Source organism: Ischnura elegans, chromosome 1 (assembly GCF_921293095.1).
Source record: "Ischnura elegans chromosome 1, ioIscEleg1.1, whole genome shotgun sequence".
Taxonomy (NCBI): domain Eukaryota; kingdom Metazoa; phylum Arthropoda; class Insecta; order Odonata; family Coenagrionidae; genus Ischnura; species Ischnura elegans.
Window position 1 is genome coordinate 37,970,830 of NC_060246.1, and position 24,810 is coordinate 37,995,639.

General features: G+C 38.9%; 1 protein-coding gene across 1 annotated transcript in view; it reads left to right on the forward strand.

Moving 5' to 3' along the window:
* The first annotated feature begins 11,307 nt into the window (after positions 1-11,307).
* The window catches only part of LOC124158946 (uncharacterized protein DDB_G0283357-like), a 183,622-nt gene continuing 170,119 nt past the window's right edge, over positions 11,308-24,810 (forward strand). The window contains exon 1 of the mRNA XM_046534384.1: positions 11,308-11,592. The gene's annotated coding sequence lies outside the window, so the exon portion shown is untranslated. The remainder of the gene's footprint in view (positions 11,593-24,810) is intronic.

The following is a 24,810-nucleotide window of genomic DNA, read 5'->3' on the forward strand; positions in this document are numbered from 1 at the left end:
ATATTTTTAAATTTTCTCAATAAAAGCACGCTATATTTTACTTTTTCGTTGTTATGAGCCCGAAATCAAAGTTTCTGCAGACAAGTAACGTATGATCTAAGGTTTTCCCGGCGTATCAGTTGCAGAAAAGTTTCTTGGGTTTTCCACCGGTTGATGTCGTCTCGAATGCATTCGAAAGATCCCCTGAGGATGATCAGCAAGTCGCGGATAGAAACGTCGGGAGACATGGACATCAACCGGTGGAAAACCCGAGAAACTTTTCTGCAGACAAGTAACGTGTTATCACAGTTTATAAAAGAATCAATTAGAAATTTATTTGGAAAAAGTCATGTGACGTAGCATAATTAATCCCGTTCTCAGAGTCAGGGTTTAAATTTCATCCAGAGAGAAATATGTGGATATGAAACTTCCCGTGGATTGCTTTGAGCAAAGACTTACCTCATATGTTTCTTCCTTATACGACGTCTCCTAGCCTCCTTTCCCAAAGAGCAGGCGGTAATGCTCATCTCTTCTCATCAACAAGACTTCACTCTCCTATTGTTGTGCCGATTTTATTTCAATTGTTTCAGAGGTATTAGGGGGCACAAACACCAGCTACATGTGGCCCTGTAAAGACCGTGGAAAAACACTTACAGCGAGAAAGAAAAAAAGGGAGATAAAACCTCATATTTTTCACCTTTAATTTTAGGTGAAGAATCAAAACCAAAAATCAAAAGGAAATTTTTTTTAATCTTTGAAGTACAGAAAAATTTTCAATGTCAAGTTCTTCAATAATCTCCAAGGAAAATTATGAATGAATCATGATTAAAAAATTTTACTGCAGATTTATTGTGGCCTTTTTAAGCATTAATATTTCCTCGCACATACTTTCTGCATTTATTTCTGATTGCCTTTTGCTTATTTATTTATAGTAGGCTCGCTCCTCTTATTGTGCTATGTGTTAAATTATACCCATAACAGCACCAATATGTGAAAGGATTAATGCTGCTCTAATGGAAAAGAATTATCATGGGAAGAAAAATTATTCCTTTCATTATTTAGCGATTTTAATCCTTTTTTTTTTTTGCTCATAGTTATTAAGATTATTTTACAGCGCTTCATTGTCTCCAAATTATGATGCGTAAATTTTACAAAAAACATGCCCTGATGCTTTTTATTACCTTATTTATATTAAGAAATAATAATTTTTTTTACAAACGGTAAGCTTATCAATGACGGGTAGTAGACAAATCGTTTCGTATTGAATCTGAGAAACCGACTCATGATGATCTCAAGAAATCATTCAATTTCAAAAAGTGATTAATTTTTAATTTCGAATATATATTGACGGGATATTTATCGAAATAAAACTCCAGGATATTTTATTCTAATTTTTAGTCCATGTATCTGGTTACTGTTTAGCTGTAACTATCTCACAAAAACATGGGTAAAATTTCAAACAAGGGAAGCATTGTAGAGCATAGTAATAAACTTTATTAGTGTCTGCCAATGAGTTGGTACCAGTCTTTCGAACGATTTCTGGCATTTATGTACTGAAATCTAGAGAAATTAAGGGAGCTCTTCACATTATCCAGCGCCTTATTAATTGCAAACGCAAGATTGTGCAATCTAATAAAAAAGAAAATTGCGATCACACACCCTGTGCGATGTAATGGGTTTGCTCCTAAAATGCCCCCCTGTCCAGCATTCATATCGGCCATAGACCCCGATTCATTCTTTAGGGCATCGGCGGTGGAAGGAAGGTAGGTATTGGAGGATTCCTGAGTTGATAGAGGGCGCGTCCTTAAATCTTGAGCGTCGGAAAACCTTTTATGTGCAGTATAAATTTTGATAAAAAAAAATAGGGGACGGAAATTTCTCTCTCCCCCTCCAGATACCCCACACCCTAACTTTTGCAACCGCCGCAGTCAAAGGCGGAGCTCGAAAAGCCATGAATAGGGTTTGCCGCTTTGCCGCAAGCCTGACAGGGAATATTGAAAGTCATTAATTTTGTTTGATAACCACGATTGTATAAATGACCGCAAGAGAACTCCTACAGGGGGAGCCTAAATTTTTTATTGGTCCTACTTCATACTTCTCCTCGATATTCAATTACTTTTAATAGTAGGTACTCGTATCTCATGAGTCTTTGTTCGAGCTGCGGTCACAGGAAGTGGCGTACATAAACATGGGCAAAGAGGAAAAAGACACGTAAGACTGCAGCTACGTTGTCCCGAAAAGGCTACAGAAAATTAATGATATTTTGGAATACTCGAGACAGTTTAATTTCTTATTATCAATCTATAGTCTCGTATCAATTTTACCAAATGAGTACCTTTTAAATTGCTTATGAAGTTAAGGCATCATTAGTATCTCATGCATTGTAGTATCTCATCCATTGTTTTTCGCGCATTTTCATGAAAGCACACACACTTTAGGCTGAGAGAATTTCATATCATTGATACAATTTTGGTGGCCCTATGCATGAAGTAGCAATTTATATTCCATAAATACATGTGTAATGTACATGTAATATGTATAATGAGGGGAGTTGAAAGACACAAGTTTCAATTTTTTTCCACGCTCTAAATTTGTTTATTGGGCCTATTCGAGATTGTACACTAAGAAGGATTGCGTTGTCTAGTGAAATCATTGATTGTTGTCAGGGAATTGTTTATTGAGGTCACTTTAATTATTCGCAGCATTCACTTACTAATCTATGATTTAAGCATGTTAAAATATTTTGCAAATTTATTGAATCGAAGAGCGTGAGATGTTACGATTGATATTTTAAAGAGGGAGTACCATAAGCTATTAAGGCTCCTTTTGCTGCTGGTTTCTCGTTATTCCTTTTACTGAAATACAAATATTTAGTCTGAAGTAAAAGTAGTACAAGTAAAATAAATGTGTGATATTATGTTTATAATGTAAGGATAATTTCGACTATTCGTTTCCTTTTTATTCCTTTTGTTCCTTGAGTAACGCAGACGACTCAAGTAACATTTGTTGATGATGGCGTGAATAAATTAGTAAACGGAATCAACGATCAAAATGAATTAAGCATGATACTCGGAGGAGTTGGATTAGGGGAGATTAAGCTCACAAGGCGCTCTAATGAGTTTCCCGAGCCGTATGGCTCCTGAAAATAATTTGAGCGCCACTCAAATACAAATCCAAATCCATTCCATTCACGAATTGGTTTATTTACTTTGTCGCCTTGTAATTAGCTCTAATAACGCACAATTATCCAGCCAATTTTGTACTCGAGATATGAAATTTCTGTTTGTGATACTCCTTTTCTGTTAATTAACATGGAAAATCCCGAACGATTTCCTACCAGTGTAGGAGATTATTGTTTAGGAATAATTTCATATTAATCGAACAAATACTCCACCGGCCGTGTATAATGTTAATTGATCCTTCACACACATCGTCTCTGATACCAAGTTTCTTCAAAACATCCTGTATCATAAAGCATAAAAAAAATTTCGTCCCTCTATTTCATTTGTTTCATTGCCCTTTTTTGGAAATTTACCTCTCTCAATAGCCTCTGAAATACAGAAGAAAAATTACTATAGCTGCTCGTATCATTAAGAGATATCTCTCGTATCATCACTTACGATGAATTTTTCACAAAATGAACTCGTCAACAATCGATCGGACTCTTATCTCTCTCCACCTCCTCATATCAATCTTGTATATCCTTTTGTCTTCTCCATTCCTTTTACAGCTTTACTCTAATTCTCACCTTTTCATGCGTTAAAGGATATAAAACTTGACTGTTTTGACGACTAGCTCATCTAAGAAAACATAGCCCAAAAAATCCAAGTGCAGGAAGCTTTTAAAAATAGGCCTTTGATGTGGCCTAGTTTGAAATACCTGGTAGTCTGATTCGCCGTCACCCATGTTAGCTGAGATGTTCTTCCCGCAGTCGATAATGGTGATCTGGTGTAACGTCGACAAGTCTTCCAAACTCAAGGTGGATTTAAGCTTGTGGAAACATTGCTGTGGAAGCTCGTGATCCACAGTACTTCACGGCATTCCCCGTAGTGGCTTACGAACAAATCCGATAGGAGGCGAAACAAATTATGCCATCCATTCTCGCCATCGAGTCCTCATCTCACTCTGTTATACATTTTCCAGCCAAAAAATTTAATACTAGAACTTCTTTTCGTGTACTTTTGCATGCGAGCTTGAGGCGGTGTCAAACGAACATCTACGGTAAACTTACACATTTCACGAAGGATTTTGTGAAATTAAATAGTATTTCTGAATTGCACCAAATGCTATGCTATTTACCATCCAGAAATATTGATGCATAAAAATGCTTAATCAACGCCCTTTAAAATTATTATGTATAGAATTATTGAGAAGCTATTTGATCCGATGAAGACTCCGCATCCTCAACATCACTCACTAACTCTTCGTAAAAAAATCATTTTGATTGCACACGCTCATATAAGGCATTCAAAAATCATGACGGAAGTGAAGCGAAAGTGATCACCAAGTTAACTAAAATAATGATTATAATTGAATGCCAGAGTTAAATAAGAAAAATTATGAGTGAACAAATTTGACGATTTTAAGATTATGGAGACGACTAACACAGAAGGGGACAAAAAGGATCAAAAATGAAGAATTCTTAAGCGGATACCTACAGTAAAAAAATATTAGATGAAGGCTTAATGAATGTATTCTTTTTTTTACGAAGATCAAGAATTCCATTCATTAAGGATATAATGAGAAATAAAATTAATTAAAATCCGTTTCGATATGAAGCAGATGACGATCAGAAGCAATGTCATGCTTTAAGCCAGTGAGGTAGCAGATAATGTCCTACCGTGCAATTGAGGGTGGTTTCATCATTTTCTGATCTGATCTGAAATTTAATATTAAGCAAGGGGCGGTAAAGCATATGTTATACATGCAAAATAGGTTGCGCTTATACATTTTTTTGCCTCGTTTTGTATGAGATTACGCTGTTGGACCCAAAATTCTGTCGTCGATACTGCTTTTGGAATGGATCTAAATGGAAGATGAAATAATTCTTTTGTTTTCATCTTCTCCGTTCTTATTCTTAAACTTACGTTTCGCAATTCAACGTTAACACAATTTTCCATTCTTTAACTAAATATTTTTATCTAGTTCACATCCAAAGATAAAATTTGCAATAAAAATTATTCTTAGCAAGATGTCAAGCGGTCATATATGCTGCTAGTAACTTTGTCATTTTGCTACAGAGCTTAGTAGTGAGGGGATATCACTGAGCAAGACTATTGGGTTTGAGGTAGAAGAAAACCAGAAAATTCAGAGTTTTTAGAGATTTTACAGCAAAATGAATGCGATATGGTCATTTAAGATTTTTGGCTACAATCGATGACTAGAGAAGGTTTTTTATTTTTATTTCTCCTGAAAACTTCATTGCTCCACAGCATATTTTAAAAGATAGTCGAATTACGAGTAGCTTGGACTTAAATTTAGAAAATGGAGAATGAGAAGCTAAATAAAATAATTTCTTCTCTGCGATACACAGAAAGTATCTTTAACTTAAAATGAACTGAAAAAGAATTTTCTCTGAAAGGTAGTAACATGCTTGGACTTACAGCCTAATGCGTAGGGCTGACACGTAAATGAGATGACTGATATTCAATTAATTTAGATATGAAGCTTTGCTTGGTGTATGGTTATAGAAAAAACGTAGGTTCATATTGACTCGACCGCCAACAAAGAAAAACTTGAGATACATCTAAAATTTGAATCGAAAAGAAAAACTGCGCAAAAAGAGGATTTTTAATAAAGCATTATAAAAGAGCTGAATTTTACGGGTGCATTCCAACTTGAACTCTTGAAGATAGTTTTCATTGGTTCTCCACCTAATTTAATTTCCATATTCTTCGGCTGCACATAAAAATAATAATTTTCATTGCCATAAAAAGAACCATTTTTTCATCCAGCTTCATACCGGAAATTCCTTCCAACCTTAATTAAATTTTTGACTACCTATTAACCGCCACGTTCACCACTGAAGGCATGCACAATGTGCTGCAGAGCTGCTGAGCGAAATTAAAATTATGCATCTTTCTAAGACCCACCAATTAATCAACGGAATAGGCAAAAGGATAAAAGGCACCCGCACTATTCGAGAATTGGCATCCGTTACTTTTCCTCAGGTCAAGCGGGCGAGTTCGCAATGCGAAAACGAACGCGAGTCCACGGAAATTTATTTCATTATTTTCAGTGTCACACTGACGGTTACAAATGTCAATGGAGAGGTCTCGGGTCAATTAATCAGGTCAATGGATTTCCCGGTGTCAATTAATCGGTCGATTATCTCGTTTGGCGCACATCGGAGGCATGGACTCTGGGATTAACGATTGCGAATCGATCGACGCTTTATCCGTCGCAAATTAACCCACAGAGGTGCAAAAATGAACGCAAGTCAGGAAATAAATTAAATGAATGGAAGAGGAATAGGAATAATGAAGAATGGTCTCCCGCTAATAAATTCATGAGCGGCGGGAGACTTGGGAAATGAATAAAAGTAAAAACAAATGAATGGTCAGTGGCGCAATTAAAAACCGATCCAGCCAATATTCAGGTTGGTTGATTCAAAGGATGAGAAGATATGTATGGTTAAAGAGAGGTGTTGGATTAAGGTTATGGAAAGTATGAAAGAATGGTTGAAATTTCCTTGAAGCACAATTAAAGTAACGTAAGAGAAAATGAAGAATCTAGCGGCTACCGCAACTATCGATAAAACAACGTAGAAATTTTCCAATGAGGAACTGGAATTATTCCTTATAAGCCGCGAGTAAGTAGTTTGTGAGATCATAGAAAATATTTTATTGTGATGCAAGACACCATCACTCACTCACTCAGTGATTCAACCCGAAGGTAGGTTTGGATAGGTGAGGATAGAGCTCACCTCGAACTTAACAAAGGACGTGTGAATTTCACATAATAGGATAGGAGGGGAATTTCTTTCCCTAGGGAAATGATGGACATTCTAGTAACAGCTGCAAATGAATCACTAACTCAGCGACTCACAAAAGGTTGATTTTCATAGGTGATGATAGAGCTTACTCCAGGCTAAGCCACAGGGGGATGAATGTAGCAAACTCAGGGTAGGGAGGACAGCTCCTTCCCCTGGGCTATCGCGCACTACGAGGATTTTGTTTAGGGCACCACCTCGAATTTGAACCCAGGACCTCTCGATCAGCAGCTAAGCGCTCTGCCCACTGAGCTAACAAGCCCCCTTACATATGAATACAACCCTTAATTTCATATCATTTTTAGAGACTGTAATTCTTTGAATCACAAATTAAGCTTCTAGACCCGCTAAATTACTGTAAAACATCTAGTAAAGCAAAATAATAGCTGACATTGTTTCGCTGACCTAACTATTTTATTCAAGAAAAACAATCATATTAAAATACGATTAAATAGCATTTTATATATATTTATAAAATGTTTCATTTTTCATTCATATTCATTCATTTTCAATTCATATTTTTACATTGCTTCTCTCAAAACTTCCCGGGGACACTTGATCAGCTCCCAAACGTTCTACCCAACAGTATCTGTCACACTCCCCACAAACAAATTTTTATTGAAAAGTATTGCCGAAATAATAATAATCAACGCCTTATGAACTGAGTTATTTGCGTCCAATATGCATTCAAATAAATCGTGGAATACATATTATAAATCCAAGATGGACTAAGTAAATGATACACGCACTTCACTTAGTCCATCTTAAATTGCTTTTCAGAGGCCGCTTCTGACAAATATTCTTCGCGCGAAAATGAATAGGCGTTGGGAATCACAAAATTATATTATTTTGCTTTGTACCTTTTGTGTAAGCATATTTTAGCTCAACGAAGAGGTATGTTACACACTTTTCTGTTACCACGTCGTTGGTAATGGCAAATACTTTACATACCATTGGAAAAACAAATTTTATCATTTTATATGCGTGATCGTCTAGTAGTAGTTTTTTTTTAATTCTGAGGATAAACTTTTCCCCAGTTTTCGTGGCTGATAAGTCAAGGACCACCGGATTACGTTGGATTTCCTTTCAAACGGAGATATTTTTATACGTATCTAGTGGCCCGCTTGGATAGTGTGTGGAAAGCACTTCAAACGGAAAAGTACACTCCGTCGATCGGATGACATGGTTAAAAGTTTCCATGGAGCCTTTAAAAATCCTATTAGAACCATTCGTTCATAGCCAGCTCATGATCGATATCGGATTTTTTTACTAATCCACCTACCATTCCCAATGCCCAGTTATCTTTTAACCTTACCGCCGTGCTGCGTCCATTGAATGAAGCGTTACACCATTTCTTCGAGTCATTTTTCCTTAAGGGTGTTTGCTAATCTTGATGCCGGATGACCTGGATGTGATCTACACCTGCATTCGTAGTTCTTCCAGTAATTTTTTATTTTGAGAATTTCCTTTTTTGCATTGCTCTTTTTCATTTTATCACCAAAAAATAGTTTGTTTTGCTATTTTTAAATATGAATTTATGTCAGTAAATCATTTTGCTGCGCATCGCCTCCACAAATATTCAACTTTTGGTTCGTTCAATGTTTTTTTTCATTAGTTCACTACTACCACTTTTGAATATACATAATTGGCGCTCCGAGGGGGTATTATTACCCAGAGAAATAATAACCATTGTTAATCCATAACCATACCACATTGCCGTCCTTGAAAATACCTCATTCTCAAAAATCAAGCTAACTAATGAAATTACGACAATCCATTATTTTTTTAAATAGCAGGTCACATTTTAATTGCACATCAATAGTTAATGAGAATGTATGGCACCTATTACTTGCTATTTGGAAACTTAGGGAGGAGGACAAGCAAATACTGGAGGTGTTCAAGATGTGGATGAGGAAATAATCGAGAATGTGAAGTGGACGGAGAGGAGAAGGAACGACGAAGTGCTGGACATGGTGGGTGAGGAGAGACAGCTTCTACATGAGATACGGAGGAGACAGAAGGTATAGATGGAACTAATATTTAGCGGGAAGGGGATTTTAAAAACAATGTTACATGGTAAAACGTTGGGTAAACGAGGGAGAGAAAGAGAGAGAATAGAATGTTTTTCACCCCTGCGATTTGGCTACCTTCCTTGTAGTTTTGGACTCTCGCAACTCCCTGCAAGAACTTACGCATCGAATGTAAGCTCATTTTCTCTCAGGAAAAAAGTAACCTTGTGTCACTTCGTTCCCTTACATTTGCAAAGGTGCGCATCATCAATCGTGGTCATCCCTCAATGAAAGTTGTCAAGGAGTAAAATACACCGGAAGGCATTCTTTATTTCTGGAGTTGGCCTTGGATCCTCTCCCCCTAACTAACACAATTCTCCATTCCCAAAAAACAGCCCCCGAATTCTCTCCAGCCGTATTCCATCCAACCCTTATATTCCTATTTTCGCTGTGGAAATCACCCTTTCTACCATCAGAAACTTTTAAAGAATGAAACCCCATAAGGTGAAATAAAATCTTGCGTTTGTAATCACATTATCAGGCCAGAAGTTTAAAAAAATTAAATTCGGTTTACTTAAAATAAAACCTACCGTCTTCTCTGGTTTTCGTACCAAACTTCATCAAAATTGTACAACTTAAGGTGCCTTACACTACAGAATAAAATGACACACGATTAATGGGAGAGTTTGCATTATTTTGAATTTGTGGACCACGAGCCATGCTTAAGCAGTGGAAGGTTTAGCCAAAGAAATTCGACAGCTAATAATCGACGTTGTTATCGACGTCGGATATACATTGGTGAAGATGAAATACCATCGATGGTCTATAAACAACAATATATTTCCTTAAAGTGATGTTAACCATTTATAGATAGCTAAGGTTTCTTCGATAGTAAAGTGTCATCGGCTCCCTTTGTCTCTGATAAATGGTTATCTTAGATGGTCAATGGTGTACAAAAATCATTGTACCTTGTGAACAGTGATTCCACTTCGATTGGACATGGAGAGTGGATGTGAAATTTTGAATGTTGTAAATTTTAGGGTCATATAAAATACAAGTGTTTCAGTGAAAATAGGAAAAAACGACACCTGCATGAATTGTTTATAGTGTGAATCATTGCTCAAATTTAAAAAACTTAAATGAAGTATGTATAAAAAACCTTGGACCTTGATCATTATTATTATGTTAGGCGACAAAAAATTAAATCCTAGAATTTCAGGTTTTTCTCGATAGGGTACCCCTGGAATGATGAATTAATTTTTAATAACAACCTCAGAAAATACGATTCGACCTGGAACTAGTGGCAGAATCAAGAAATCCTAAACCAAAAAATATTGTAAACAACCGAGGTATGAAATGCATGCTTAACAGTGTATTTACGTGAAATTTATTTTTATTTACAAGAATACTATAATTTTAGACATAGTAACATCTGACACCACCAATTTGTTTCGCTGCGAGCTATCACCACGTACCTACGATATGGTATGTAGCATTTATTGTTCCAAGCGTAACTTCATCGAATCAAGTCATAGTGAAAAAATTAAGCTAATGATTTCAAATGGAGTAAATAAAAGTGTAATCTTCAATATGCGTGTAAAAACGCTTCAATAAGTTAGTGGATGAGTAATAACTCAGTCCAGTTGCACCTGTATTTCACAAAGAAATAGGAAACCCTGAAGAATCCTCCTATCCACTGAGCATCCCTCCCCAGCATCCCCGGTCCAACACATATCCACCGAGTCAGTGGTGGATCCAGGATAAGGACAAGGGGGGGCTAAGTGGGGGTTGAAATTCCAGCAGTAGTGGGGGTCGGAAAAAATTACCAATCTATCTAGTGTAAATTGGATACCCAAGGGGGGGGGTGTAGCCCCCTTAGCCACCCCCCCCCCATAGATCCGTCACTGCACCGAGTTAAAAACTGTAATTTTTTAATATGCGTGAAGAAAAAACGCTTCAATAACTTAAATGCTTTAGTATTAACTGATTGTGAGTAAAGATGCACCTGTTTTTAAAAAAGGAATAGTAAACCATGAGGAATCCTCCAATCCTCCACTGAGCATCCCTCCCCAGCATCCCCCGGTCCAACACACATCCACCGTCCTCTACCCCTCCCACTCCTTCCCACCTTGAGGGGAAGGGCACCCCCGCCATCCCCTCCCCCTCACCCTTTCGGGAGGCTGGCTGACTTCTCCCGTGCATCCCTCTCCTCCGCTCCCTCCCCTCCACCGAAACTTAAAACTTCCCCCCCCCTCCTTCCGCAGTTTCCCTCTCTCTGTGTCGAGAGCGGCAATAGGGGGACGGGACTCTCCTCTTACCCCTGCGACCTTATCTATCTCCGGCTCGGCTCCTCGCTTTCACAGTCATTCGCAAGGACCCGACGAGATCACAGCTCCGAAGCATCAGGAAGCGCACTCTTTTGATATACGCCACCGACTCATTACGAGAAGAAGGAGAACGCATCGCAGTGTGGAACTTCGAAGTCGAGGAAGGTGCGAAGTCTTCCCTCCCGACTGTGGGACTGTGTGTTCCCGCTTTCCCCTGCCGCCTTTCCTCGCGGGAAGAGTTTCATCCCCGGAAAGAAACAACAAGTTTTTGGCCGCTGTGCTCTCGGTGAGTCCCATAATATCATTCAATCCCGTCATCTTTGCGCGCAGGTTTTTATTAGTACCGTGTCTACGTCTAAATGAGTTGATTCGTTAGTAAAAACCACGTCCAATAAGCAAGTGCCGGATAAACGCGACGACAGCATAACTTTTAGGAATTCTAAATTATGGCTACATCGAAAAACTTAGTTTGTTTCAAGAGTTTTAAAACTTTGATCGACTGTTTTAAACCTTTGATAGCAAGGAACGAATGAAACCCGTGGAGACAAAGTTATAAAAGTTTGTTGAATGAATTAAGATTGTTTAGTACAATAATTACAGGCTTGGTACCACAACTTTTACTTTAAACCTGACGGCTTCAGCTATTTATTGGTTTTAACTTTTCCTATGATAAAAAAATGTGGAATATTACCACGTATTTATTAATGTGAGACTATGGAAATCTACCAAATATCGGCCTGCAAAGTGAGTACGACTACAATATTTTTGCCCATCAACCCTCTGTAAGTGGCGAATCGGAAGTATGAAAAGAAAAAAAAGAAACATAGCGCCGAAGGGTCCGAGGATGTGCCTGAACAAGTGATTTTTTTGCCCTTCGTTTCGATAAAAGTTTTAATTGGTGTCGAATCCGAGAGTTATTTGTTTTTTGCCATCCTTATCCGTTGGAGAGTATATCCGCTGTCTCGGAAGGACTTCGGGGGAGTTTTTTTTTATTGTTATCATCCTTGATCCCATCGGGAGAGTTAGCTTACATCGCGCGGTATTGTGGCCATACTGGGATGCTGAAAAAATAAACCAAATGAATATTTCTTCGGGATCATATCACTCATTCCCTCTTAATTCATAGGTTTTAATTCTCATGAGAGCCGATGTGATCCAGTTATGGAGGAAAAACTAATGAAATATCAAAAAGTTGTGTCAACGAGAAAATTTTGTTGAGAAAATCTTTTTTTTCTTTCGCTCTTCATTATCCGGACTTGATTTTGGTACGGTTAATGTAATTAAAAGGAAAATCATCTTCCTTTGCCTCTAAATATCATTCCGGGATTCATTAATTAATTTAATGATTATTCCTGGAACTTTCATAATTATATTAGCGCTTTTACACTAAACTTTAATATTGGTACAGCATGTATCACCGCTGAGTGGCATCATCAGAAACATTTAAATTACAGAGTATTTGTTTTTGTTACATTATTGTGTATCTGGTCGCGTGGGATATTTTTTTATAAATCATTAAGAGTTAAAATAATGTGTATTAACAAACTATACGATAGGCTTAAAGTATACAAATAAGTACGTAAATAAAACAACATTACAAGGAATTTTGCAAATGATTTATTATAGAGCAATGTATATGTATGGATAAAGGTTAGGATATGTTATAGGTATAGGAATTTTTCTTTTAATTATAAAATTATTCAATATTCTATATCCAGGAATTCAACTTTTCCAATGTGGCAGTTCTATGGCGTTTTAGTTTTTAGCTAAGCTTATCCTTGTCATTGCGGAAAATATTAACCATGTTTTAAAAGAGGTATTCACCAATGAACACTGTGATGGACATTTAATGCGAATTGAATTGAAGAATTGCATTTTAACGTGCATGTTATTGTTTTTACTGCGCTAAATTTGATGCATGTAACGTAATAAAAATGGATATTTAGGTGAAGTTTCATATTTTTAACTATATATACATTTTCATATTTTTATATACATGATTTTATAAGCTGAACTCTTCATCTCACCAATAATTATGCAGCTTCGTTTCAAAATAAATTTGCATGTCATCATATACCAAGAGCTAATTTTTAAGTTATTTTCTCGAAATATGTGTAGAGCTCAGCGTTCCCCATTAATTATTTTCCAATCCGCAAACGTATTCGCTTCGGTAGTTTTTTTAAAATATATATCGAGTTTTCGAAACAGTGGATGAGTTTATATTTTCAATCGAATACATGTAGTGCACCACAACCTGCTGAGAGAAATTCAAAATTATGATGTTTGACGATTTTTCAAAAATATTAATTAGAAACGATGGAGCGACGTGGAAACTATCTTTGAATAATGAACTCAATTCGATTCAGGGTTAATGTTGAAAAATCAAATAACGCATGCGGGATATTCCACCCAGACGCGAGTAAAACTCCAGGTATAAGTGAAATGCTAGGACAATGTTACATCAAGGGAATTGAGGAGAGACAAAAAAGTCGAACACGGCGGGAATTTTATTTCCACCTCTTAACCCACTCAAGTTAACATCATTACAGTGTATTTCCCTCGGCTGGACTAGGAAGTACGACTGGATCTAATAAAAAAGATTTATTGAACGGATTACCTGAATAGCGCGAAGCCTCGGTCGCATTGTCATTAATGAGGCGTTTGTGTTTTTTTCATCGCTCACGAGTGCCGCGTGCTGCTGAATGAACGAACGAACGAGACGGAAACTCCGGCAACATCCGCTTTTTATACTGATATTCCGGGAGTTAGCGAAAACTAAAATTTTCCTCCCCTTCAGCGGGTACGCATGCCTACATGACCGTCTATCGTAGTAAACACATCAAAACCACCCGTTGTTGCCTGCATTTCTCCCCGCTCCCTCCCTCTCGCGCCAATTATCTGAAAATTCGCCGATGGAGCGAGGAAAGTTTCGGGATGCGCGCTTTCTTGCCCCGGGCGGCTGCAGCCAGGGTGGACGGACACTCACAATGCACGCTAGTTGAGAGACTTAACGCTCTCGTGACAATCGCAGCTGGTCAACAACTTGCTAGTGTAGCGCACATCGTGTTGGACGGGTAGCGTCGGCCTTTAGAAACCTCGTTTTCATCCCTTGAACTCTACCGTAATAACTGCCTTTGTCGTCTCCAGCCTGCGTTTTAGTGAGAAAAAAATCCTCTCTGACACTTCACCCCAATCACTTTTGACAGTATGTAATTTTAGTCGAATGAGATTTTGAAAATGCACAGTGTGAGGAATTTTACATTCACATAATGCGTAAAAAATACTTTTACTCCACAATTCTAGCTTGAAATACAGTTACTAGGAATCATCAGTCATTGAACAAGTAACTTAACCCAGAATATGTATATAAAACTATGATTAAATTTTATTAGCTGGATCGACACTTTCCCAGTAGAGTAGCTTATGTCAGCCGCGTTTTATTTAATGAAAAATGTTGCTCTATAATGTTTTCAGAATTTTTACTTATGGTAAACCCTATTGAGGAAATCCGTAGTCATACATGTGCAATACGTAAGTCCTTACATTGATGAAATGTACCCCCTTGATTTCATGGTACAAAGAGTTTGACTGACTGGTATAGTTACCGCCAAAAATAGCTGGGTCCAGAAATTACGACGGTGGATCAACCACGCTAAAAGGTGTTTTCCCTTGTTTTCTTCTTTTGGTGTGCTAGTTAAACAATGTTATGGTAAATTTTTACTACGGGGAAATGTATGCCAAGCTATTTGATTGAAAACTTTAGGAACGGAGAGTTATTTACCCCACCATTATCAGTTGTAAATTCATAAATTTTCACGTCCGAAAGGAGTTGATAGAGACCCTGTCGGAATTCAAAAACGCGACTGATGTTATCCTTCTACAATGACATCACACCTCTCCGCCCCCTAAGTCGGCTCACTATAGGAATGTCGGCAATGGTAACGGAAGTTGGGGACGATAACGAGCATGTTCCGATGTCAACCAACTCTCGGACTTCGGCCAGAGGGCGGACGAACGGCGGGGGTTGAGGTGAAATGCGAGTTCGCCAACTGACTGGATAGAGAGAGGACAAAAAAAACACTACCTTTCAGCGCACGGTGGTTGTTGGGGGGCAGAGGTTTGTGCTTTGCCGGTGTCGTCGTCGGCTCGGGTCCTTCGTTGCTGTGGTTTTCACAATAGAAGGGTGGTGGGGGGTGCGTTGGTGTTACATGTGGCTCCACACCCTCATCGTGGCATGCTCGAGCACCAACGTGGTGGTGCACGTCCCGTGGTGCACGTTTGATGCGTCGCGGTGGCGGAGAGAACACCTGTCTCCGACACTCCCTTTCTGCATGCGCGGTGCGCGAACAATGGACGACAGCAGCGAAGTAGTAGGCTTTTGCGGCGGCTCGTCAATGGAGGAACACGGTACCCTATTCCAAACTTTACACTGAACTGGCCTAGCTTTATCTAACTGTGCCGAGGGAATAAGCTTTTTGTTCGCCAATTCAATAGACTCTCCTATTTTTTTCCTTTTACTTCCCTAACTGTGAAAGCAATTACTAACTCCTGCGTGATATAGCGGAGGGTTATCAAAGGGAACCATGGATTTTTATTTATGAACGTGATGGTAGCAGATAAAATGTGTTTGTCGTGGGTAAAAGGAGCGGAAAAGTTCTATTTCGTCTCTTTGAGATTTCTTCGACAGCGTTTGCGCGCAAATTAAATCAAAATATCATTCGCCCTCTGAATGTTTCTTTATTTCCATGACTGTATTCATCAAGAACACCGTATCGTAAAATTTTGCATTTGGTTATAAAAAAAGTCAGAAATATATTCAGCACTGCGTCATATCATAAGGAAAATACAGTAAAAGCTCATATGAATGGTACTAAAAAAATGGTGGAGTTGGAATACCTAAACTGAATGCTGTCATTTTATAAATAGTTGGCATAGATCCAATTATTCCGAGTTTCTGATGTCTACCGCTCTAAGATGCGCATGTGATAGAGTTGACTCTGTTAGACTGACCAGGGGTGCCCGGCGCATAGTAGGATACTGTATCATGAACAATAGGAAGGACTTCAGTTTTTTGCGTAACACCTATTTACCGATATGCCTCATTGCTTTTCTTTGCACACTATTTTCGCTCATACTGAACAGCTTTCCTAGAGATAACTTACAGTGTGTCTTTCTATGAATATCAACAGGTGACTTTTACGAGGGATTCTTTTGCCAAATTACAACAACATTTTACTCATTATGCATGTCGATACTCAGTAGGCACACCCAGGGAAGCTTTTGATTGTTTAAAATCCTAGTTCCTAAGAGGTCTTTTTTTTATTATCTCCACTATTTGTGGAGGCCATAAAAAACTCCTTTACGGATTTTACCTGCGCTCTTACAATTGCGTCAACGCTGGCACACTTTATACGTACTGGTATTCCTCACCGATTTCTGTTTTAATGTAAAACGTTTTTTTAAATTTGTAATCAATCGCTTTTATAGCCGACCACAATTTAAAAACAAAAAAATCATGCATATTTCGTGAAAATACTCTACGCACAAATGAATGCATAATTATTTCACTTGCTACGATAAAAAGTACATTTTGGATTCATCTAATGAATTTCAACTTTGCATCGTATGTTTCAACGCAGCCAAGTTTCAAGTTTCATTTTAAATCCTGGAAAATTTTGATGCAAACAAGGAAATTTACCTGCTGAATAAAAAATGTCTGTAATATATTATTATTTGTGCTTTCGTAGCGGTGAAAATGGCAAACAGAGTTCCGAGAATTATTTTTTATCATTATTATAGAACTCGAGTCCTGGGACTACGATTACTTTGATCATGAGAGCAAACTTCTCTGAACTTGGTCAGCGATGCAAATTTGGCCGAGAGAAACGTGTTTATTTTTTCTCTTCAGGCCGGGTAGACGCTAATATAAACCTGTATATATTATTTACAGTGGCTGCGTAAACATCTTTGTCCACATAGATGGAAAAAATCTCGTCCTCTGAATCCTTTTGATTTACGTTATGTGAGTCTATTCACTGGAGAGACTTGATGGTCCTAATTTCTCCCACGCGAAATTATTTTCTCTCCCCCTTCTCTATTCCACTCGCTTCCAAAGTTCTCTCTGCCGCCCCTGGCCTTCGGGATGGGTGACCGGCCCTGTGATAGGGGGAAGAGGAGGGTTTGCGCGGTCATCCCTAGCGGGGTCAGCCCGGGTAACGAAGAGGAGTCTCGCGTTCAGGAAAAAAGGTGGTACGCGAGGGAAAGAAAGTTTAGGCCATGCATCCGAGCCTCGGAGGAAATGTATACAAGAGCTACTGTCGGTATCTGTGGATGGGACGAAGATTAAAACGGCCAAAAAGTAGACCGTGTGATAGATCTGATTGTCTGACTACAACGACAGCGTTTGCTTTCATATCACGTAAATTTCACACTCATGAAAAAGGAAATGTGTCAGAAATTCAATTCAATCTGTTCGCTAATATTATATGTACCTTTAAGAATGATATGGTGATTTCTAGGTGAATTAAATGTATAAAATAAAATAAAAACTTTGTAAGGTTCACTTGTGTATTTAAATAGGAACGATCCGGGTTTTGTAACGTAGTTACATCTTCAGTTGTAATCTACGTCACGAAACCCAGTTGGTGCCTACTTAAATACACAAGTGAACCTTACAAGTTTCATTCTTTTATTTCCAATATTGGAATATGTTTCACAGAGTCAAGCCTGAAGTTATCAATTATAAATGTACAAAGTTCTCTCGGGCATCTACCTGGGTGGGAGAGTCATTTTTGACCGAAGTTTCGAGGAACGTGACTTTGCTGACACCATTGACTCACTCACCAGGTTGGAAACCCTAGAGAACTTTATTCAACGTTGTACTTTTCTCACCGTCTCCATTCCCCGCTGTAATGCGGAAGATGAGTTTCAGTGTTGGCCCTCCGCTTTTGCGTACCATTCAGCCATCGTGCGCGCTCTAGCGTGTACATTTCCTCTGAGGTCGGAACCAGCGAAGGGGCGAAAGGAAATAGAGAGAAGATGACAAGAGGAAAGGGTAGAAGTGGAGAGGATAGGGAAGGGTACAAGGAAGGTGAAGGGAGGGAGATCCACCCTAACGCAGTCAGAGCACCTGACCCTCCCACCCCGAGAGGCGTCTGCCGGAGTGAATAGACGGAGGGAATGTTGGAGAGAGAGAGCCTTCACTATCTGAATCACGCGACTTTTCGATTCAGAGGAAAGGGAAAAGTATCCACGCACCGCTCTAGACAGACATCCTCTACGTGAGTTCGTTCCTATCATCCCTTTGTGTCGGTGCTCGCGAGTGCGGGAAAAGCCCTCAGCTGAACCCACGGTACCTGAAGCCACCGCGATATGCTTCATCCTTTAGCTAGGGGGAGGGAGGAATGGGAGTAAAAATAAACCTACGTAAACTACCCCACAATGGGGTAACTACATTGATAGGTGTATTGGGTGGGAGTGATAGGGCACTAGCAGTTAAATACGCATGAGAACTTTATGTGCGGTGAGAGAAATTTTACCATGGCTTTGAGTTAGTTAAATCCGTTATTGCCAGAGGGAAAAAGAATTCTTATACCTTATAGTCACTAGATGCCACCTTAAGGACTTTGATTTTTGATTTTACCATCGCATCTAAAAGCCACGAATTGATATTTTCATTGAAGGGAATTGAATTCAGGATGGATTGTTGTCCGTTAGCGTCGGCTGACAATGAATGGCCATTTTTCTCTAAGCAACGATTTCTATAATTTTTTGCTTATTTAAATCATTTTACATAATGTTTCATGGATTTCCACCATCGCATTAAGCCACTATCATACCGATAGCGCTACGAATATATATAAAGGTTTCGTATCCCAAGCAATCATTTGAATATGCTCGAATGCTGAATGTGGCCTCACTACGTGAAAATTAAGAAAGAAAATTTATACAACTTGACATAAATACCAGTTACGCACGTTTTATCTAGTAACACATGAACTTGAAGCGCATAAATATACCCGAGTCATTATTATTGTAGCTTTAAAATTTTTTGATGCAATTAATATTTCAAATTGACTCGCGTCCTGCCACTTTTCATCCAATCTATTAAGTCCATTCAATTCATCCTGCTTGCACAATACCCTTCCTCGTACACTTCTTCTTACAATTCTTCAATATCCTTCCTCGTATGCAAAGTAGCACCTTTTCAAGCCTCAATACACTCTCGTATCACCAGGTGTCTTTTTTATCTCTATCAAAAGTTTCCTTGTTTCAGAAACCAGGTCGGATTCCTTCTGCGGAGATACGTCTAGCTGGTTTCACCTAATTCATTCTAGTCTACTTCCGCATCACAGGCGCTAATAGCTTCTTTTCCTTTTTCGGTGTAGTTGAAGCATCTGCATCATTGAATACGTGATACCGGATATTATGGTCTTCATCAATAATTTTTGTGAGCATGCAATAGAGCACAGTGCTCTTCATCTGTTATCTTATCGTCTTCGAAAGCTTTTTTTGCGCATACGAGATCTAATTGAAATTGAGTGCCGACTAGCGACGCATGCATTACATTTGGTACTATTCTTATCGTAGGTTGTGTGGAAGAGTCTAAATGTCGAATGCTGGTTGATTCCTGCCTTGTTTAGTTATGTACTCACTCGTATTTTTCACTGCTAATTGGCACGTGTGCGATAAATTAATGAAGCGATTTCTCTTCACTAGGGTGGAAAAAAATTTCTCTGGGCACAAAAGCCATTGTTATCGGCGAGGAAGAAATACTGTTCACAAATATGTGTACTTTTTAACTGGCATGCAGGAATTTAAAAAATATTTTTCATGTCAGAAATGTGAGAGATTCCAAAATTTTATACAAGACCTCCATCTGGAGATTATTATTTGTTCTTTAATGATGTAGGAAACAGTTAATTTCTCAAACCTAAAAGTTTGCATGCTTTTGATGCTGGCAAACGATCAAATAGTTTGCCTTTTTTATCCAGCGGCTATAAAAAATATTTTAAAAACAATAATAATTTACAGTATAATAAGAATTTTAATACTAGCATTATGAAATGATAATAGCTATTTACTGGTTCATATTTCTCAGATGTCTCTAATTATCGCAGGAATTACTTGGATGGAAAAAGCCTTCATGCGATTATTTAATTACCACCATTACGTAGAAAAGAAAATTTCCTGATTTAGTGTACTTTCTAATGCTCAGACAGGAAAATGCTATATAAACTATCCAGCTTAACTCATCCATACTTGGCGTCTGGCATCAACCATGTGGAGAATCCAAAAGACATTCCAGTATGACATAGATTCAAATCTCACCCAAGTGAAGAGACCTAGCGATTACCCTCTTAAGATCTCAAGGCTAGGGGAAGCGAGAAAGTGGCGGGAGACTTTCCAGTGATTGCCGCCGAGGTAACAAATACCTTCCTACCTGCCGAGTTGGAATTCTCGCCACCCACTCATTCATTTCGGATAAATAAAAAGAAATCTCTCCCGTCGCGTTTCCGATGGAGATCTTTGCCTCGTTTTTCATCCGAAAGGGACACGTCGATATCCTCTCAGGAGAATTCCTTTCAGGCAACTTTACTGTGGGCCGAACAATACCGCACCCCCTTCCTGACGGCAACTCCTATCGCTCGACACCCGTAGAGATCGCTCGCTGCTTGTGTGGGGGGACGTAACCGAGAAGAAAACTTTCTACGGGCTGTAATGATTATCTCGCGCCGCGACGATGCCACCATACCTGCTCGGAGAGATGAAATAATAAAAAAATACACATAAAGCCAGAGCGATATAAGCGCTCGAGAGGGCTCGGTGCTGTTTTTTCCCCGAGGCGTTCTCGAGTTGTTTACGCAATCGAAAGTGTATAGAGTTGTCTGCCGCGGGTCGGAGGATGCAATGGGAAGAGGAAGGAGGGGAAAGGTCTGGAGGCAGAAAAGAAGATCTCACTCACTCTCCCTCTCACTCGTCGGAGGCTACTTCGACTCTTCCTTTTCAAAAGACTTCACCGCCGCGGGCGACCGCGAAGAGTGAGTGAGAGAGAGAGAGAGATCGAGGAAGGAAGATAAATGCCTCCATTATTTCGAGAGACGTTAGATCTGCCATTGCAGACTCAGTTTAATTCAACCTCATCAATATTAATTCGAAGGGATGCAAAGTGAGCAGTGCGCATGACGATGCGTGTAATTTATGATTCTCGTAAAATCTAGGAGGGGATGAGTGTGAAAAAAGAAGGTCAAACTCATTTTTAAATTTTATTATTTTTTTTAAAGCCAACTCATTATTCATACCTCTTTGGAATATTATAACATCATGGGTCAATTTTTGGTTTGACTCTCGCGTACTAAATGCGCTTCACGTTGAAGCATGAAAGAATGCGGTCCCTTGTGGAGTAGGTACACTGGTGGACACACCCATTTTCAGCTCTCTCACTGTAAATTTTAAAAACCTTACACTTACATATGCATCTTAATGAGAATCGAGGTTGAATATGATTTTTCTCGGAAAATTGGTCGTATTTTGTTGAGTGTTAAGCCTAGAAAATAAAATTAATCACTAAAATTAAGAAAAAAAACAAAATGAAAGCATAATACGTCGCTGGAATTTCGAAATTATATTCTTTGAAAAAAAAATAGCCGAGTTGTTTCCTCATACACGGTAAAAACCATTGCAACAGATCATTGTCTCATTTAGTTTATGGCTTCTGCCTAAAGAAATATGGGAGGCGTATGTTTCCTTTTTAATCGCAACTGGATTCCATGGCTGTGCTGAGGACGCGATACAGAAGTGCGACACGTCGCACGGCGAGAGGAATGATGTTCGCCCCGACGCGAGAAAAGCTCGTGGAATTCTGTCAGGAGAGCGTCTCGCTAAAGCCTTCGCAAGGCTTCGTCCCCGGGGAAGGGCGTTTTTTATGCGGTTCGCGAGGGGTGGGAGGACAACATGTATCCAGTGGACGGACGCGAGGATGCTGCGTAAGGCCAAACACTGGACACCCTAATCCCCCCTTGTCTCTCCACCAGCGGAGACCTCCACATTGTCCCTCTACCGTACTCCGCCCTTTACCCACATTTGACGCATACTAAACCGCAAGCCGTCTCAGGGGCACGTGGAGAAGGATGTGTGCCCATACCTACTTGCAGTGTGAAGGGAAGAAAATTGGATCTGAAAAGTAGTGTTTGCAGTGCGTTAGTATTCCCAAATACGGTCCTTAACTGCCCATGGAAGTATCAAAATATCTTTTTATGCCAATATTACCTACATCCATATTGAGTGTCTATGTCCTGCCTGACAACGCAGCAATGAAATTAGGGTTTCTTCACGATTTCCCTGGCTCTTTTTGCTAGTAGAATCTACATTGACTTTTAATTTGTGTGTCTACAAAAATCTCAGAGAGTCATCTCGTTTCTGAGCTTGAGATCCACAAGTGAAATACTTCTTAACATATATTTCTTACGATAGTTCACCATGAATTTGATTATCATGTTCAATTAGTAGAAATCATGATACCTTAGAGAAAACAAATACATAAATATAAAAAGTCTTCCCTAAGTATTTAGCTGAGAGGAAAGATTTTTTAGTAAAAAAGTGGAATTAAATAAATTTAACAAAATAAAACAATAAGCAGACGCGTACCCTATGTTTTATGAGCAAATTAATTTCCAATTAGTGAAAATAAAGAAGATATACTATGTACAAAACGTACAATAAGGAGAAATATCTCAGCCTATTAGCGTTAGATGATATTCCCTTTGTATCGCTTTTAGCACGTCTGTTCAGAATTGCTCAAGCAATCTCGAGTAAGTCGTGTATCAGCGAGTCCTCTTGAGTATCGGCACGGCGAGGGCGGCTTTGAAGCGGCCACGAGAGCGGTGGCACCCGAGTCGGGTGCATTCCTGCGACCGCAGCCGTGTCATTGGATGCTTAGGCACACACACGCATTCGGAGGGAGGTGAGGGAGCGTCCTTCCAGTGCCTCGGCGTCCTTGCGGGTCGGTTGCCGCCACGCGGTGGAGGGCTGGACGAATGCATGCGGGGAGTGGGGCTGAATATTGAGAGCGAGGATGGGACAGCATGAAAGGGGGTGTGGTAAAAGAAAGAGTGACTGATATCAAATATCAATCAAAGTAGAGACACGGCGATCTTCCAATTAATATTTTATTCACTTCGCGCGTTAACTTCAAACGCAACTTTTTTTTTGCGGCGAGTTCAACTTAAACTCAATGTAAATCAAATGAAATCCGAAGATTAAAGCGTTGTGTAGTGGTATGTTTCCATATAGAAATAAATACTATCAATTTTCCACGATTACAGAATTAATTACGACCCAGGTTTCAATGCTACCGCACCACCACATCTTAAAGGTGAAGGTGACGTAGTAACATTGAAATCTGGGTCGTAATAAATTTTTGTAATCATCGAAATTTTTAAGTTTTTGTTTCAACAATTACAAATCAAATCGGCGCACGTGCTACCTCTTTCTTTGCCTCAGACAAGGTTCTCGTTGGAAGTAAGCCAGCTTTCTTCATTTTTATCTGTTTCTTTCTTTCTAGTCAATTTTTTTAACGTTTTCGAAGGCAATAAATTTACTTTAGTTTTCATACCATCCAGGAACTGTACTCAATGCATGCCTTCACAATGTTCTTCCTCTTGTTACTGAATTCATCTTCACCACACACTTTAACCGAAACACCACATACTTTCTCCTACCACCAGATCTGTCTAATAAATATCTCCACCAGCGGTTTCTTTGTTCTGTCAGGCATTCAGAGTCCTCGCTCGACCAGAGATTCAGAGACCAGGATCCCCTAATTAATTCTCCTCCTCATGCGCATCTCAAGCACTAAATTAAAGTGAAGCGCTTTATCAAGCCTTCAAACTAGTACGAATATTTAAAAAAAATTCCACCAATGTAAATTACTTAATCAGGCCCTATGAATGTGATGCCAGGAACTAATAATATAACTGGCGTTCCCAGAAATCCCGGAGGGTATTTGAAGGGGGCGGACTACGGTGAGCTATAAAAAAGTCTTTCTCTCACCATCCCTGGACTTAAATGTTTTCATTTACAAAAATATGATAGTAAAATGAGGAAATATGGTGAAAAAACTAATTTAATAATACATGTTGGAAAACAGATAACAATTTTTAAAAAGAAAGAAGGAAGGTAAAGAAGGTATTTGGATTCATAATCATCCACCTTACAATTTAAATTTATTACGTCCACAAAAACCCGATACCTCCATAATTGCCATGAGTAATTTCACACCCTTTTTGCATACATATTTTTGAATTTAGCTCTATGAAGCATGTTTCTACGGATACAGCTTTTTAGATGGAGTTAATTAGCTCCGAAAATCTCTCACTGAGACTGCCATAATGATCACATCTACACGGAAAATTGAATTAAGAATGATAAAGGTTCATCGGAAAAAAGTGATGATGCATAGCAAAAAACTAATGTGCACTGTGAGAATAAAAAATGCAGAGAGATA